General features: G+C 42.6%; 1 protein-coding gene across 1 annotated transcript in view; it reads right to left on the bottom strand.

Moving 5' to 3' along the window:
• thsd7ab (thrombospondin, type I, domain containing 7Ab) overlaps nucleotides 1–19,659 on the bottom strand; it is a 225,451-nt gene that overhangs the window by 39,856 nt on the left and 165,936 nt on the right. The window lies entirely within an intron of this gene.

Raw genomic sequence — 19,659 nt, 5'->3', positions numbered from 1 at the left:
CTCGGGGTTTTCAGTGCTCAGAACTTGACACGGAATACCTGATTGAGGACAGTCTGCGGAGAAGAACTCTAAATCGCAGTCAGCAGGGCTGCTGGAGACTGTTCACACAGGTAGCTGACCTGAGGAGAGCCTGCTGTGTTTGTAAGGCTGGACATTAGCCTGAGGCGTGTGGTTTCACACACCGTGTTTACCTGAACCTGACTTATTACATAACACCATGTAAGCCTCAATTCAAGAGTCTGCATCTAACTTGTATGCCTGACGTAAACAACATGCACTATGTGTCCAAAAGTCTGTGGACACCCCTTCTAACGAATGCATTTCCAGCTAGTTTAAGCTTATGCACCCGTTGCTGACATTGATGTGCAAATGCGCACACACAAATACAACTTGTCTAGTCCCCTGTAGAGAAGTACTGCCAATAGAATAGGACTCTCTGGAGCAGATGAACATGAAACTATTGGCACCATGCTGCCTAATGCCAGGTGTGGGCTATAGAGGGGTATAAAGCCCCCTAGCATTGAGCTATGGAGCAGTGGAAGAACTGTGTTCTCAGCTCATCATCCCTAGCTCATCCAACCTAAAAGTATTGGCTGGAACATCAGCTATTACTCTAAAGAACACAGTTCCACTGCTCCACAGCTAAATGCTGGGGGGCTTTATTATACGCCTCTAGCCCACGCCTGGCATTATACATTATATATGTATATATAATATATAATTATTATAATTTGTGACATTTGTTGTAAAAGATTCTATATAACACTTCATTGAATTGAATCATTACTGTTATTATTAGTAGCTGTGATATTATAGAAGTATTTATTTTATTTCATTAGATTTTATTTATTCACTGCATTATGTGTATTATATTGAATAAATACATTGTGTGGTGTATGTAAATGTGTAGTGTATGTATAATAAATGTAAAGTAAATGTAAATGAATAGTAAATGTGTTGTGTAGTATATGTTTATATATAATACTTGTATCATAAATGTAAATGTTTACTACATGTGTAGTGTATGTAAATGTGAATGTGTAGTGTATATATGTGTGTAGTGTATGTATAGTATAGTATTTGTAAATAAATGTAAATGTTTACTATATGTGTAGTGTATATAAATGTGTAGTGTAAATGTAAAAGTGTAATGTGTGTAAATGTGTAGTGTGTAAGTGTAAATGTGTAGTGTATATAAATGTGTAGTGTAAATGTTAAAGTGTAATGTGTGTAAATGTGTAGTGTGTAAGTGTAAATGTGTAATGTGTGTAAATGTGTAGTGTGTAAGTGTAAATGTGTAGTGTGTGTAAATGTGTAGGGTGTGTAAATGTGTAGTGATAGTCCTAATTTACTGGCAGTACTTCTTTACAGAGAATAGACAAGCTATGTGGTGTGTGTGTGTCCGCAATGGGTGCAACCTCAAGTTGCTGAATGCATTCTTTAGAAGGGGTGTCCAGAAACTTTTGGACAAAAACTGTAGATGCTAATGGTATATAAGCACACTATTCAAAATTTCAGTGTAACCTGTCACTTATTCAGATTAATGCCAAGCTCCAATGGCAACCAGGTGCATTGATTGATCTGTAAGTGACCTCTTGGGCCAATCAGGAAGGGCTCCTTTACTGACTTGCTGCTGTTTCCTTAAGCTAATTTTCTTTTACAGGGATGAGGGTTCTCCTGGGTTTGCTATGTAAACCACCGACTTCAGAGCATCAGCAGCTTTGTAGCAAAAGCCAGTGACTCACTTCCAATGAGAAAGAACTAGAGGCAGTACAGTATGTAGCTTACCTAATGATAGCTGCGTGATGCAGTTGCTAGGAGCAAAGTTTATAGCTCTGGAGTTCTGCAAATGGTGAAATTCATCAAAAGCCAACAAAATCACTAAAACAAATGCTCACTGGAGCTCCAGGCTAGCATGAATAAAGAGCTTAGGGCTAACTCATATCTCAGTAAGTGCCCCCACACACACTTTCTCTCACACACAGAAAAATGTAAGACGTCTCCAGAAATTAGATTCTTTAAGCAAAAGACACTGACACGTTGTGATGGCTGACATTTTACACACGGCTGTTACTGCATGATGCTAATGGTTACAGTCCAGTACCGTCCAGTAGAGAGCTGCTATATTCAAATCGCTAAAGCTCTACACCTGCCTGGCTGGCCACTTAGCCAGGTGTTGAGGCAGGATACCGCTTGGCCAGTCATTTGGCCCTAAACAGCCTCTGCTACCGCTAACTCATTCCACAGTGTGTGATGCCGAAGCATGGACCAGCATGCTGCGGGAGCCTAAAGCCTGATTATGCAGTGCAAGCTGCAAGCTCAGGATCTTCACGCTTGGCCCAGGCTGCAGGCTTTGCTGAAAAACCAGAGAGACTGGAGCTTGACTGAAAATAGCAATGTTTACGTAACAGCTGCATTACTATTTAGCACATGCATGAAGCTAAGGCACATCAAACCTTTTCAAAATGGTAGATTTATAGGAAATATATAGATTTTTGACTTGTAAAGGAGACAAAAGTATTGGGACGCCTGTTTATTCATAGTTTCTTCTGAAAACAAGGGTTTTAAAAAAGAGTTTATCCTGCTTTTGTTGGAGTTACTGTATCTACTGTCCAGGGAGGAAGGCTTTCTGCTAAATTTTGGAGGAGTATTGCTGTGAGGATCTGATTGCATTCAGCAATGAGGGCTTAAGTGAGGTCAGGATGTTGGATGATCACCATCCCACCTCATCATCCCCAACTCCAACAAGTGCTGGAGGGAGCACCAACCATCATTTCAGAGAACACAGTTCCTCCACTGCTCCACAGCTCAATGCTGCTGGGGGGCTTTATACCCCTCTAGCCAACACCTGGCATTAGGCTACTAGAACTAGAATCCTATTGTATTGGCAATACTTCCCTACAAGGAGTAGACCAGCTAGCTGAATGCAGTCTTTAGAACGGGTGTCCAAAAACATTTGGACATTCCCATATACTGTGTATTTTATTTGAAGTGCTCTTCAAAAGACACCTGGGAAGAGTGTATAACCCCAGAAAAGTGCACCACAGGAAGGTGCAGCTTAAAGCCCCACTGCTGAGGAAGCGTAGCGTCACTATCATTCCTACTCCGGGCTCGGCATGCTGCTAACTGCACTATGGGACTTTGGAGAAGCAGGCTGGCCAACGTAATGATGCTTTCCCGCCTCAGTCCACATGCTGTAGGGGGAGCCCATGAGCAAGACATAACAATTCTCGCATTACGCTGCTTCGCATGGTTCCCACATTTAGGCAGTGGCAATGATGTTGGTAAATGGTTGCTATGGTGTTGCTCGATGGTTGCTATGGGCTTTGGCAGGTGATGATTTTGTATATTAATGACCACGGCTCTCATCGGTTGTCTCAGGAGATGGAGGTTGTGGCTCTATATGCTTAGCAAGGGCTGCTGGACTACGGACCACACATGTGTGGCCAGTACATGTAGATTACAAGTACAGCCTGAGCCAGCCAGTCACATCATTCCAGAGCAATGTTTAGCACAGAAACCTTGGAATTTACTCCTAAGGTAGCTCCAGGTGTGCTTTGCTGCCACCAGGTGACCTTTGCCCCTATGTGAGAGTGTGAAGAATGCTTCAAGTCCAAGGAAACACAGACTGTATCAAATCAAGGTAGAAATATGACAATACACTGCATAACACTATGCCTACAGTATCTGAGGACTGTCTGGCCACAAGACTGAACACATGAGCAAAGCAGGCTGTTCTAGATAGTTCTGGTGTGATGCAGTAGCCCCCCGCCATGCCCATTACATGTAAAACCATCATCCAGCTGTCATCGATTTTTGCATAGAAGATAATACCCATAGATTTTATACATTCACAACGTTCAGTACAATCTCAGCTCTCACAATAATGACCCCATGTGACCCAGAGCAGTGTGTAAAGAGATGCTCTGACCCTTAACCTAAAACATTGAAGTCAGATTTAATAACTTCTTCATGTTATCTGTAAAAACATCTCTTTACTCATGTGGATGAGTGGCGCTGGTGCTTGATCTGGGGTTACCAGAGTCTCAGCTTCACAAAAGCAGTGGAATGCATGAATAACAGTATATTTCTGAGTGTCCATTGGCCACCTGTTTCCCACCTGTTTTCAGAGCCACATCAACAATCAGTGAGCTCCCGAATGGGGGGAATGAGCTTATTTGGCCATGTACTAGATAGACCCAACAGACATTTGACACATCAGACATGTTGTAATTGTGAAATACAGCCCTCATTTCGAGATACCATCAACATTTTTAAATACAGCAGTATACGAGATCATGGTTAAGTTACCAGCCAAGCCTACATGACCTCAAAGCTCTCATAATCCAAAGAAGTTTTGCTGCTTTAGTTTACAATGGTAGATTCCAGGCTAACGCTGCTAACAAACACTGGACTTGGACTGACACTGGACTGGACTTGGACTTGGATCTCCTCTTTTCTCGCCCAAAACCATCACATTGCTGAGTCTCCATTGGCCAGGTTTACACAAAACATAGACAGACCACCAATTACAGATGAAAGGCAGACACAGAAATCCAACAGTTAGACACAACGAACAGCAGAAACTAGTATCTCTACCACTTTTCACAGCCTCGTAACTCCAGATGTGAGTCACATACAATCTGGCAATGAGATGCAATGGAAAGGGCAGGTTCTACAGAATCAGGAAATGTATTTATCTGTATTAATGCAAAGATATTAATAGAAACATCAAGAAATATCGCATTTGATGGGCCAGGGGGTTGGTAGAATCCAGAGGGTTAAAGATGTCAATGAATAAAGAATGCATTTACTGAGTCTGATAAGTTACTGTGTGAGTAATACACACACACACACACATTCACAGAACCAAACAATCATTTGTGGTAAACCCACTAACCTCCAGACATGAATAATCAATCAGACTCTGAATATTGACTCAGCTTGGCGAAGCTGGATTCAGACTGGTAGAAAGAACACTCTGCCATGCTGGAGTGCTGCAGATATAGCCTTCCCGAGTTCAGTCACTTGAATGAAAGCAATGGAGCTATCTGAAAAATAGCTCCCCTGTTTCAAGGGTCAGCAGCATCAATAGCTGCACTGAGACACAATTTGCCAGGCTAGTCTGAGCTCAGCACCAAGACATACATCTTTATGAGGCCCTGTACGATAGCTATAATAGAAAAATCCAAAAAGCAATTACTGTAAGTGGCGGCTGATGAGCGGGGAGAGTTTCCCAGCATGCCTGCCTCTCTGCTCTCTGCCAATAGGATCAACCTTGTTATTAGACATGGTGACAGAGGTAGAGGGGGACGGTCCTTACTGGAACGGCCCCTCCAAATGGGGCTGGGCTCTAGTCAGATCACCCAATTTATCTACAGCCAAGGCTCAACCCTGTCTGTAACAGCCAGGGCTTTTGTGGAGGGTGGTGGTGGTGGGGGGGGCATAGATAATGAACTGAGCAGACATCACCCCAGACAGTTTTACCGGTAGCCATTTTTCTGCCCTTCTGCTTCTTCTTTTTTGAGCTGGCATCTTTTTCCAGTTTCATGCAGCCTTCAGTTTACATACACTGCTATCAGTCTCAGTGGTGGTATTCTCAAAGCTGTCCAAATCTTAAACTGCTCTGAATCAGCAACTGGTGAGTAATGATCGAGCGACTGCAGTTCAAAGGACAGGATGCTGAATTTAACCCACCCCCCCGCCATGGGTTTGGATCTGTGGCCCACTCCCTAAACTAGCATTTGCTTACCTAGCTCGGTTACAGCTCCTCCTAGCATCAGACAGGTCAGTGCAGCTGCTGTTGACTAACTGCTGAGCTACCGACACAAGTGTTGACCATAATAAAGTGGAGAGGCTGGTGTTGGGAGTTACAGAAAGGCCGAATCAGAGACCGGTTCTGCTGTGTTTGGACTCATAGCCGGTCTATCTAGGCTTAGATAAGTCAGCATGCAGCACAGGCCGTGTTCCGTGAACTCAAATCACACTGGTTTACAGGCTAAAGCCTCATATCTGAGAGCACAGAGTCGAGTGAATGGTCTCAGGAGTGTTTCCACTGTTTTCCGGCTGATTTAGTAGACTGTAGCTTCATCCCTGTCTTGTCTTTTAGTCGAACGCAGCACTGCTAAATGCTAAACATCAACTACAGTGGGCTTGTTCTTTCCCCACCTGTTTTCAGAGCCACATCAACAATCAGTGAGCTCTCACAGTGCCCCCACCCCGTGGCTTTGCAAATGGGGGGAATGACCTTATTTGGCCATGTACTAGATAGACCCAACAGACATTTGGCACATCAGACATGTTGTAATTGTGAAATACAGTCCTCATTTCAAGATACCATCAACATTTTTAAATACAGCAGTATACGAGATCATGGTTAAGTTACCAGCCAAGCCTACATGACCTCAAAGCTCTCATAATCCAAAGAAGTTTTGCTGCTTTAGTTTACAATAGTAGATTCTAGGCTAACGCTGCTAACAGACACTGGACTTGGACTGACACTGGACTGGCCTTGCACTTGGATCTCCTCTTTTCTCGCCCAAAACCGTCACATTGCTTCCAAATCTTCATTTGTTAGTAAATAGCACATAAATCCACCATCTGCTGTGCAACAAAAAGTGCAAGTTTACTCTGGCCGTATCAATTCCACACACCAGACTGGACACAGTTTACAGGACAGGTGAAATTGGGTCCCATGGCATCTCTCCTGGGTACCATGGGAGAGAGGTCCATGTTGGAATCTTTTCAGGGCCACACTGGTCCATCTTTTTAATCTTTTCCGAGTTAACAACAACTGCCCAGCTGTCCAGCCTGACACTGATGGAAGACTGACCACCGGGGTCTTCTGCTTACCTGTCCTAGACCAGTCGCCTATCCTCCATTTCAGGAAATGACCACATTAAAGAATGTGAATCCTGTATGAATGCTTTATTCATATAAACAAATCATTTCAGTAGTTACTGTTAATATTTCATCACCCAGGCCTGCTTCTGAACAGCTGTCCATAAGCGTTCAATCTCGCTAGCTTCCTCAGGGCAGTGGGCACTCCCCCACTGCCAGAGGTTTGACCCCTTCAGAGCTGTGATGCTCCTGACCCCTACAGCCATGTCCAGAGAGGAGCCAGCTTCGACTTCATTGGTCTTTACAAGCACGCCCCCCTGCTGTCTGTCACTGGGGCGGCTCATCACTGCGCTGACCTCGTTCTTTCAACCTCCCAGCTATCCTCGCCCTGTCAGACTGCTGACCTGAGGCAACTTCTCGCTGTTTAATGCCAGAGAGTCAAACACGGAATAGGCCTCATTACATGGATTACAGCCTCACTCTAAACACTTTCATACTTGGTTTCTCATTGAAACCTCCAGCTTTCAAGAAGCTTATCATTGCTGTCATGCAAAAAAAACCTCATCAAGCTGTTTTTCAAGTGTCAAGTGCAAGTTAAGCCACCCCTACATAGCTTCCCCTAGCACTAGCAATGCTCCCAACACTAGGAGGGTGAGGACATAACACGCCTCCTCTGATACATAAAACCAATGCCAAAGATCTTGGAGGAAAGCATCGGGTCCCCAGCTCTACTGCACTAGCTAACAGACGCCTGTGCCGGCCAACATTGCTTAAGAGTGATGAGGGGAGAGAGCCTGATCTACCCACCTGGAGAGAGCACTGCCAATGCTCTCTCAGACTCCGACCGCTGATTGCAAAGCGGCAAGGCTTGGGATTCCAACTCCAACTCCCCGACCCCCCGGGCCATAGTTGTAGCGCATTAGACCGCTTAGCCACTCAGAGCCCTATTTTGGACACTGTCCTTCTACACAACATGCAATCTTCTGTTGCTGTGGCAGTTCAAACACTAAGCTCTCAAGGGGCATCATAGGTCGATCAGAGCGTTAGGCAGAATCTACTGTTATCTCAACTGAACATTTGGACAGTATAGGAGTGTCCACTGCTGGAATTCTGGTTATGTTGGAATGAGGGGGTGAGGATCCATCACTCAATTCACTCACACTATCAATCTGCAACAACAAACAACTGAAACATGGCACACTAGCAGCAGTTTTGACTGGCACTGTGGTGCCTCTTGTGGCAACACTTAGCTTGAAGGCAGCTTGTAGCCAGAGGCGGCCCAAGGCATACTCAAATTACGCCGACGCCTAGGGCCCCAACGTCACCAGGGGGCCCCCAAGAGCACCAAGATATTATGATAAAATATACATATTTAAAAGATAACACTGAAGAATAAAACAAATCATATTACATTAGATAAAAGCGATTTTTATATTTATTTAATTTTATATTAATTTACTTTCATAGATGGCACACCAATACTAGGTTAATACATTTCTGATGTTGGCTGCTGCCACTGCTGAACAAATGCAGATATGCGCAGCTTTGGTGGTCGAAAAAAACATCAGCTCCCATTCCTGTTTGCACATCTGTTCAAAGAAATTGGTTAAGAAGATACTGGTTAACTTGTTTACTGTATTGTTTACTGTACTGCTTACTGTACTGGTTAACTTGTTTACTGAAATGCAGTGTCTTGTCTGCTGATGTTACTTTCAAATAGTTCAATTAATATGCCGCACTTTTACCCCATTCTGTTTTTAAAAGTGAAAATTAATTAGAACATTTTTGTGAGTTTGCTCCCCTGTAAGGTTAAAAACAATAGCCAGAATCACACCGGTATGATGTAAGCTAATTACAAATAACTTTACACACACAGTGTAGCCTATAGAATGCTCAGGCATCTGGTGCTGAGGTGGTGGTAATCTGCTTAGGGCCTCATAAAGGCTTGGGCCGGGCCTGCTTGTAGCATGACTTGATGAACGCAATGGTGTCTGCAACCATACGTTGAAGTAGGGCCTTAACGTCACAGCAAACGTGGCAATGCACTTTGAGGGATGCCATGGCTGAAAAGTTTAAAAAGTGGGCTTGGGATCAGAGGGTTGCTGGTTCGATTCCCATGGCCTGGCAAGAACTGGGGGATCTTGCCATTCACTGCTGAGCTGCGCTAGAGCAAAGTATCTAATCTCCAATTGCTCCCTGGGCACTGAGGTGGTTGCCCACAGCTCTGGGTGTGTGTTCACTACCATGCATGGGTTAAAGTGTGCTCTCCTTACCTTTCCTGTATGAATTTGGCCCATCGACATCGATTTGTTGGGCACATCTGTGTTGCTGTTTTGAGGGTGAAGAACTGAAGTGTGGGCATACATACCCCCAGACTCTGTATGTAAGCCCTTGACTCTCATAACTACACTGCTGTCAAATTTAACCCCAGTTTCATAGGTCCTACTACAGAACCCTGTGGGACTCCACAAGATACACTAAACCAAGCGGTTACTAAATAATTCACAATAGGAATTGCCTTATGATTTTAAACAGAATAATGAATCCAAGGCTCAGGGGATTAATTTAATGGCTGTATTCTACATCATTAGACCACAGAGAAGCAATGCACTGTCTAACATAATGTCCATTAATCATCAGTCTGTTTCCTGTCTAATTTCACCACCATGTGTTTTATCTTTGATGAGATAAAGGTACATCATTTCTTTGTCAGTCCACGGGTGCCTGCTGCCTCCTGTCATGTTTCACTGCCACAGCTGAGCAAACACTAAAACATCTGATTAGATACATTTTTATGCTCATTAAAATATATGTTTATATCTTATAAAAAGAAAATTTTAGATGAATAGACCAATAGAAATGTTCTAAATTACTTGGAATTCACTCTTAATTTACATTGACTTCCATTCAAAGCTCAGAACAGTTTTCCCTTCTCTTATAAGTGACCCTTTTTTGGGGGATCCCATTGTAATTTGCCTGCAGTTTCTTTACCTGCAAATTAAGAGTACAATCCTTTGCGTAAGGTTTCTCATCACTGATATCTGATATGCCAAAATATCAAATATGCAAAAAAGTATGTTTTTGGAAACCTAGCTATTGTATCATCTCATAGTGACAAACTGTACTTTAGCTTATACACACCTACATACAGTACTTTGTAGCATTCTGCCACGCTCCAGAGGTTCCTCTCTTGCACTCTACACCTGTCTGCACTACTCCTGAAATGGAAACATGTGTAGCGCTTCAAAGCATCATAGTTGACTCTTGTCGTAGCTGAATGCTTGGATTGTACTTGCCTCTCTTGGAAGTCGCTGTGAATAAAATCGTCTGCCAAACAAATAAATGTAAATGTAACAGAGGATTTAACACATTCACAGACATCGTATGAGTACCTGAGCACAACCTGGAAGCTCAGGGATATGATCGTTTGTTAAGGATCACAGAGTGTGCTGTAAAACAACAGATTTAGGATGTACACTGGCATGAAAAAGTATGTAAACCCTTTGGGACTAAATGGTTTCTACATTAATTTCTCAGAAAATGTAATCTGATCCCCATCCAAGTCAAGTACATTGACAAATACAATGTGCCTCAAATAATAACGCACCGAATTCTGATCATTCATTAGTTAATGATCTTAAAAAGCTATTTGGATACAGGTGTTAGTGTACCTGGAATCTGGAGTTTGGAGGTGCGGACTAGAGCTACTTTGACTGATAAACAACACTCAAACGTTTTGAGATCCATGCCTCCATGCCAAAGAGAGCTTTCAGGGGATCAACGATCAAAAATTGTTGATTTACATGAAGCTAGAAAGGGTTACAAATTGGAAATTCACCAGTCTACAGTGAGGTCGAAACAATCTACAAATGTAGACAATTTGGAACTGATCAAATAGGCCTAATTTGTAGGATTGTTAGATTAATGCATTCACTTTTACTCATTAAACAAGACCAATAAATAGCCTCAGTAGCCTATACGAGTACCTCCTCTCCTTCAAGTTCAACCTACAACTTAAGGCCAACCTGAAATCCCCCAGCCACAACATTTCTGACTACAGTGGAGACCCGGTGATTAATTAAAAAGCTAACAACAGAATTAAAATTTGAACAGGCGTATCTGTTCACTTCAGACACCTCAGCTGACCAGTTACAGTCTGTAAACAGGGGCTATGTCTAGCAAGGGAGGTAGGCTGATTTACTCCCCTAAAGTACTACAGATCAAAACTTGGCTGGAAGGTTGACGGTTTGTGAGTGTTTTCCAGCTGCACAATGACACTTCCATAAACACGATGTTGTTCACCAGCAGGATGTTGTTCCATGCAAGGAAGTCCATTTGTCCAGAGGATCAATGATTAAAGTTGGTGATTTAAGCTGGAAAGGGTTACAAAGTGATTTCAGAGACTTTCAGAAATTCACCAGTCTACAGTGAGGCAAACGATCTACAAATGTAGACAATTTGGAACAGATCAACTAGGCCTAATTTGTAGGATTGTTAGATTAATGCATTCACTTTTACTCATTAAACAAGACCAATAAATAGCCAACTTAAAAAATACAACTTAAGGCCAACCTGAAATCCCCCAGCCACAACATTCTGACTTCGGTGGAGACCCGGCGATTAGCAAACATCCAATGTTTATGTCCACTTTTTTGACTCGTATGGTGTGTATATATATATATATATATATGTATATATTTCATGTATATATACATAAAATTGCCACCAAATGCCACCATCATCCTTCTCAGTTGCTGCCTAAAGTGTCAGAGCGGGCTGGCAGATGAGCGGTCGCTCTTTGTTTGTTTTTTATCAGTGATATTCAGAAGTGCATTTCTCTGAAAAGGCAGCAACAGCTCCATCCTATATGCTGAGAGAAACAGCAGCTGTGATGTTTGGCCCTCTCCTTGATGTCTCGAGGAGAGCAGAGATAAAAAGCGTGGATGGTTTGTGCTGTAGCCTCAGGCGGTGTGTCTGACAGAGCTCCTTATTAAGATGAACCACTACGATAAATGTACAGAGAGGGTTTGCAGGGTTGGGGGGGGGGGGGGTAGGAAAAGCAGTAGTGAGTTCAACTTACAGATACAGGAATGAAAGAGAGAGAGAGGAAAAGAGAGAGAGAGAGAGAGAGTACAGGATACTTTGAGTAATATGGCTGTATAGTAAGTATTAAAGCATTAGTTTGGTGGGAAATTGTTGAGGATTTGAAAGTCACCCCCTCGTCTCTCTTTACTGTTGCTCTAGTGCTGTAAGGCTAATACGCTCTTAAAAATGAAGGTGCTTTAAAAAAAGGTTTCTTGAGTGATGCCATAGAAGAACCTTTACATCTTTTCAAGTTTTGGTGGCAATGGCTTGCTTTAGACCTTTAAAATGTTCTTTTGTGGCATTGCTCCAAGAACCCTTTGGAGCACCCTTTAATTTATGAATGTAGCTAAGTAATGCAAGCCCGTGCCCACCCATTAGCATCATGCTCAGTTGTTCAGCAATTTCAAATGGACGTCCTTAAGTGGAACAACATCCTGCTGGTGAACAACATCGTATTTATGGAAGTGCCATTCTGCAGCTGGAACACACTCACAAACCATCAACCTTGCAGCCAAGTTTAGATCTGTAGTACTTTAGGGGAGTAAATCAACCTACCTCCCTTGCTAGACATAGCCCCCGTTTGCAGACTGTAACTGGTCAGCTGAGGTGTCTGAAGTGAACAGAAACACGTCTATTCTGTTAACTTTTTAATTTTTTCATTCATTAATTAATTTGCTTAAGGGGCCCTAGAATGTCAATCCTTTCTGTTTTGCCTTGGCATAGTTGAATGATGAGAGTTCGCTACATGGAAGTGAGCTCCAACCATGAACCTCAAACACTTGTCTTTTCATTCAAAAGAGAATCCAGCAGTGCTGTAAAACAGGCAAATTCCAAATATCCAGAACTGTTACATCACAGTCTTGACCCATTATATTTACACACCCAAAAACTTCACATACACCCCACCCACTAGAAAGCTCTAGTCAATGCTGGTGAAACATTAAAACTTCAGGAGAATCTAATGCTGTTGATACAGGAGAGCTGCTCATCACCTCCAGACTCTGCTAGTTATGGGAATATGGGTTGCTGGAACCAGACCTCATGACTGCAGCTTTTCCTGTGTCAGTGTCTAGAGAAGAGGACCTCAAACTCAACATGTAATGCAGCAAAAGCCATTGAGAGCAAACAGGGACCCGTGCTAGCCGTAAAGCGACTTGCTGCTAGCTTTTACCACCTCTTATCTTCATCATGTGATCCTTCAAAAACAAACTGGACTGCCTCCGCTGATCCAAACTGGAGCTAAACTCACATCTGAAGAAAGCCAAAACCGGAGGAGTGAGTAGTAGCAAGGCTAAAAGCTAACTGGCTACAATCTCTTCAGCTTTTTTTGTTACAGTGATAAAACAATGCTATGTTTTATGGCTAATGTGAGCCAATAAGGGCAGGGCTTATTTTTTTACAAGTCTTTTGTAAAAGGAAAAGCTGTGTGTTTTATTCGGAGGCAGGGGAATAACAAGGCTTGTAAAACTGCATTTAGACCCACCAAAGTAACTTGCTAATTGTACATCAGCAATTATACAACAACTTACAATACTTAATAAATGCATTACATCTGTGTCAGCAAGGTAGGTTGTCTAAGATCTTGTCGTAGCCAACTGAATTAAAGATCAGTCCGAATTTTAACTCGATTAGCTGACGAGCTGATGCATGATTAACTACCCAAACAAGCTCTGAGTGAGCAGTCGGACGACCGGATGGATGGTCTTCTCGCAGTCTGAGCAGTCCCCCAAGCTGATTTCTTGATGTCACGACCTGTTTTCCTGAAATTCATTTCACATCTATCCCCAATTGACAGCATAACAATCAGTTACATTCTGATATTAACAATTTAATTTGTCACCTGGTAAAGTCCATATTCTGTGAGTCACAGAATACACAGAGCAAGGCGAAAAGTATTTGGACACTCCTACACATGCATGCTGCAAAATGGACAAGTGGTTTTGTCCATGTCTTTCCAGCCACCTGTGGATCCATGTAGTTCTCCTCTTTTTTCCCGCGGAATTTCAGCACACAGCATGGCACAAGTTGGCAGAGCTATGCTCTTTCTCAACATTATTTTCATATACAGGGTTTCACATTCTGCTGAATTGAGTGCTTGTATGTAGACAGAACTCTGCCTAGGGGCTGCATATCATGTGCAGTGTGAGCACCCATGTCAGTCCAACTACTTTCATAAAGTGAAGCATATAAATCACAGGCTTTGGCCATGCATGGTGAACGATTCAAGCGATTCAAACGTGCAGTGAGAGTTATAGCCAAAGAACAAGATTTCCAGAATCGCACAGTGCATGCCTGGCTTAACAGTACCTCATACTATCTACTAGCCTGCGATGTTGGCACAAACACAAATAAACATCCAGAAAGTGGATGAATATATTAGCTAGACTGAAGCACACCGGCGGACACTGGATGCTTCGGGCTGCTGGAACCTTTACTGAAAAAATTTGTTTTAAAAAATAGAGAGTTGACAAAGTCATTACAAACGCTGTGTAAACCTTGCATTAGGATGCGCTGTCCTTGATCGGTTGTGCAAACACTCCCAGAATGCACTGTGATCGGATTACGCTTGGATCACCCAAACCACACTCAGAGGTGGTCAGAGATGCACCACTGTCCTATCCAGACATGGACCTGTCCTATCTGAACATGGACCAAATGTGAGACTCCAATTAGGTCACTTATAAGATAAGATAATCCTTCATTAGTCCCACAGTGGGGAAATTCTCAGTGTCACGGCAGAAAAGGGATAGCAAGATACTCCGATGCAAAAACGTAGATAAATTACCAATATATACACAATATAAATAATATAAGTAACAATAACAGTATAATTTATAGATAATTGCAAATTGACTCTTAATTGCACATGTGGGGGGGGGGGGGGGGGGGGGGAGATTGCACATTGTATTTTTACATTGAGGGACCTCTATTCCCTGAATATGTGTGTATAGTTTAAGTGTGTGTGTGTGTATGTGGTCCGCTGTGAGCAGTGGTGGTTGTTGTGCTAGACTGTGCTAGACCACTGTCTATCAGGACCTATCAGGACATGGAGTGAGACGGTCATTACAGCTTCCCCAGCGACTATTTATCGACTATTACATTAGTTGGCAACTAATTTGGTCGTAGATTTTAGCCGGCTACGTCGATTAGACGTTGCACCCCTGATCCAGATAAGAAATGCATATTAATGCAACAACCACACCAGATCCAGACGCCATCCAGATCTAAAACGCATGTTAACAAGGTGTATTACACTACTGAATGAAGTTCTGTGGGCTGTGGGTGGTTTTACTCCAATTACTCCAGACGAATTCATTAAATCATTGATACAATAACTGTCTGAGGTGCCTGGAAAGATATCGAGATATTTAGAAACCATCACAGGTGCTAAAATAAGGTGAAATAAGGTGAACGTCTCTTATTTCCCTCATTATAAACTGGCGAGGAAAGTGAGAAGCGGATAAGACCGAGAGAAAAGCAGGAGAGGAAGTTCTGAATGTAAGTGAGAAGGAAGGGAGGAGGGAGCAAGACAGAAGTGAGGTGATGAAAAGGAGAGGAGGGGAGGAAGGACAAGGAGAAGGACAGACAGAGAGGCAGAGAGAGAGAGAGAGAAGGATCTAACAGCCCTCCCCCACTCTAAAGCAGCATCGCCCCACGGCAGGCCCAAAGCAGACTGATGACATCACTCACTCACTCACTCTCTCGCTCGCTCACTCTCTCGCTCGCTCCTCATCTGCATCTCACAGCACCAGTTTGTACGCAACTCTGAGAAACGGGTTGGCGGCCGGCAGAGACGGAGCGTGACTCTGTGTGTGCCTGCCCCACATACAGGAGAGAGGTGTGACAGGAATCTAATTACCCCGGAGCGCTCCAGCTCGGAAGAAAAGGGGAAACGTCACTTTTCAATCCTCAGACCAATAAAAAAAGGAGCAAATTGGACACATTTCACACCCAATATGTTCAATTAAAAGGGCAGAGAGCAACGAACCTACTCACTGAAACAGAGGCTTTCTTTCTTGCAGCAAATAACCCTTAACACAGTGTCATCCCTCACTGTAGTGTATCTCTACTGTGGCAGCGCAGCCTCACCTGCTTGACTGCTCCTCTGAGCCATTTAGGCTTTAATCATTGCTCCCCAGTTCAACTCCTTCCACTATTCCCATTCAGCAGCCTGCTGCTCTGGACTATGCATCGAACCAGTTAGCTTAAAGGGAAACTCTAACAATGCTTGAAATGTTCTGAGAAATTAGTATTAATTATTAAAAATGATATTAAATTCTCCATTGTTGAGAGAATCCCAGAGCCAGGATTGTTTACAGTGATGGCAAACCAAACCAGACACCGACTTCTAAAAGGCACGTCACTTCACTTCGATTCATTTCAGTTTAATTCAATTCGATTCAATTCGATTCATTTTGATTCAATTCGATTCAATTCAATTCAAATCAAATCAATTTAATGAGTTCGATTCGATTCGATTCATTTCAGTTCAATGCAATGCAATTTGATTCAATTTGATTCGATTCGATGCAATTTGATTCGATTAATTTCATTTTATTTCATTTTATTTCATTTCATTTCAATTCAATTCAATTTGATTCAATTTGATTCAACTTTACTGTCATTATGCTAACATAGGGTTATACAGACCATATGTGAGCAACTGCCCTGCCACCCATGTAAGACCTACCCTCCTGCCACTGCTACCTACCGACTTTGTTGAAGTTTACATAGACTCTAATTATCTATCACTATTATTATTATTATTATTATTATTATTATTTTATTACCACCATTTACCATCATTACTCTTATTGCTCAGACCATCTCTACTATGATTATATTAGTTGTAATATATTCTGATGATATCAGCACACCTGATTAGAAGAACTGTTTTATCTGGTGGTTCTGTGAGTACTCTTGGAGAAGCTGGCTATATGAATATATATATATACCTTTTTGTGAGTATATTTATTTATTCGTTCCAATTTTAGTCATTTCCAATTCCCGCCACGCTAGCACACTTACACAGTACTATCAGTACTGTGACATGAAGCCAGCCAAGTGCTTCTTTCGAACGGTCAATTCTGTTACATCAACTGATGCCCAGGGTTGCTGGCATCGCTCTGGAGTGATGGTGAAGACTAGATGGCTAATACATCAACAGATGGGCTACCATTAATTCAATTCAATTCAGGTTAGCTTTATGGGCACGACTGTCTCAACAACAACGTTGCCAAAGCACACAAAATTACATCTGAACAATATATCAAGAATTAAATTAATGATGGAAATAATAATTATCAGCTAATAGTTGTATTATCAGCTAATAAACATAGTAAAATAAATAGTAGTATAATGACAGTAGTTTACAATATGTATTTACATTATTATTAATAGTAGTTTTATTAGGATGGGTGGGGGTGTAATAGGGTGTGGGTGGAGTATATGTGATGATGTTACTCACTGTCTTTCAGTCAGATTCAGTCAGATTTTCCAGATTTGGGTGGATGTTCTTCAGGGTTTGGGTGAAGTTTTCTCAGATTATTTTGAACTGAAGGAGTCTCCAACTATAAAGTCTACAGTAGCCAGGTGGAGCTACAAGCTAGGTGTTTTCTGTTAAAGTGATCCACGAGGAATGCAGCTACCGTGAAGACAAGGAGGCCCAATTACTGCAACTTGCATATATTGCCCCATGTTCATTATTTTGTCTGCCCTTTGTACAGTCTTTCAACATGCAGCCCAACTTCCAGCTCCAACATCTCTTTTTAACAGCCCACACTTCTTTGCTTCGAGCGTAGGTGGATGACTGTGTTTGTGATCAACACAGTCACTCTGACAGGCGTGTAATCATCGCTATCCCACAACCTCTGCTGAAATTTTAGGCATACAGCGTCTGTCTGCGGTAAGCAAGGGCTTACCCTCGGCTTTGATTAGGCCAAAAACCTGCAGAGAGCACTAAGCTCCTAACGGGGGTGGTTTCTGGTTTTTGCTTAGGTACACTGATCAGCAGGGAGCGACCGCCACAGGGGGCATAGGTCACGGTAAGCCAGGCATTGATGATGAAAACTAATGATGATTATGATTATCAACATCAAACATTTTTTTGACAATGCAAATATTTTAGAGCATAGGTGTTATACTGTCCAAAAATATTCAGACACCTCATAACCAGCTTACCCACTTCAGTTATACAGATGTGCACCTGTGCTTATGCAGCTTGTGTAATCTGAGTAAGAAGAAGAAGGTCCTTGTATTCTCATCATACTTAATAATTTCTTATCGCACAGGGTCATCCATACTGGAGCAGAGAGGGTTAAGGGGCTTGCTCAAGGGCCTTAACCAGTGGCAGCTTAGTAGACTTGGGTATCGAACCCACAACCCTGTGATCAATACACACCACCTCTATAACAAAGCACTGCCTTTAGAATGGGATACACTGGAGCAGCCAAACATGAGCCTAATGCTATGTTTACATGTTGCCCAGTGCTGAGCTCACCTGGCCAGCGGTACTGTGTTTACAATATGTCCAAATGTTTGTGGTTGTTGCACCCATTGCTGACACAGATATGCAAAGACACACACACACAGCTTCTCTAGTTCCTGTACAGAAGTACTGCCAAAAGAATAGGGCTCTCTGGAACACATGAACATGAACCTATTGGCACTATGCTGCCTAATGCCAGGCGTAGGCTATAAGGGTATAAAGCTCCCCAGCATTAAGCTGTGGAGCAGTGGAGGAACTGTGTTCTCTGGAATGATGGTTGGTGCTCCATCCAATATGTTTGGGATGAGTTGGGGATGAAGTGATGTGGTGATCATCCAACTTCCTGACCTCGTTACGCTCAGACATCCTTTCCGAGATGGTTATTCCATCAAACGCAGGAGAAACTCCTTTTTAATACCTTTGATTTCAAAAGAAATAACGAATGAGCAGGTGTCCCAATACTTTTGTCAATATAGTGTAGGACTAATATCACACGATGCTACCAACACTTGAGCCAGCCAGCCAACCTTTTATTTTCAAACTGCTGCTATAGTACTGGGTCGGCCATACTACAGCGTGAAGAGAGGGTTAAGGGTCTTGCTCAAGGGCCAACTCACTCTAAACCCCATTTCTAGCTCTGCCACTGTGTTCCTCTCTCTCCCTCTCTCTCTCTCTCTCTCTCTCTCTCTCTCTCTTGTTCTGATATGGCCTATATCTGTGTAAATCTGTCTATATCTGTATACTTTACTAATTAGCACTTCACACCATGGTGCCAATAGAATGTACTATTTAGAAGCCAAGCTATGTAAAGGTAAGGAAGAGTGTGATTCTTGATTACAGCAACTGTCGAAAAGCAATGAATTTGAATAGTCAAATCTAAGCCTAAGGAAGAGGTAAACCTTGCCAGAATAAATGATAGACTAACGGGCTAAGAGTGTAACCTACCAAAGACGAGGAACATGCCAGAAAGGACAGAACGTGGGATGTGATAAAGACATACTGAATGCTTGCTAAACACAACCTCCAATGGCAATCCCGTCCATCTGGCAACCCTGATTTCAGTGCCTCATAGCTTAGCACAACAACAGCGGCATGCAACCATGTAAACGCTGCCACGGTGACAGCATTACTGGAATAACAGTAGCATTCATGTCTGTGTACATCAGAAATATGCTAATATTAACAGTACTTGTAGATGCCAATGGCTCTATTTGTGTTTTCCATGCACTCTGGTTTATTTAGGTGTA

The sequence above is a fragment of the Salminus brasiliensis genome, chromosome 1 (assembly GCF_030463535.1).
Source record: "Salminus brasiliensis chromosome 1, fSalBra1.hap2, whole genome shotgun sequence".
NCBI lineage: Eukaryota > Metazoa > Chordata > Actinopteri > Characiformes > Bryconidae > Salminus > Salminus brasiliensis.
Note: the sequence above shows the minus strand (reverse complement) of the source record. Positions and strands in the feature narration are given on the sequence as shown.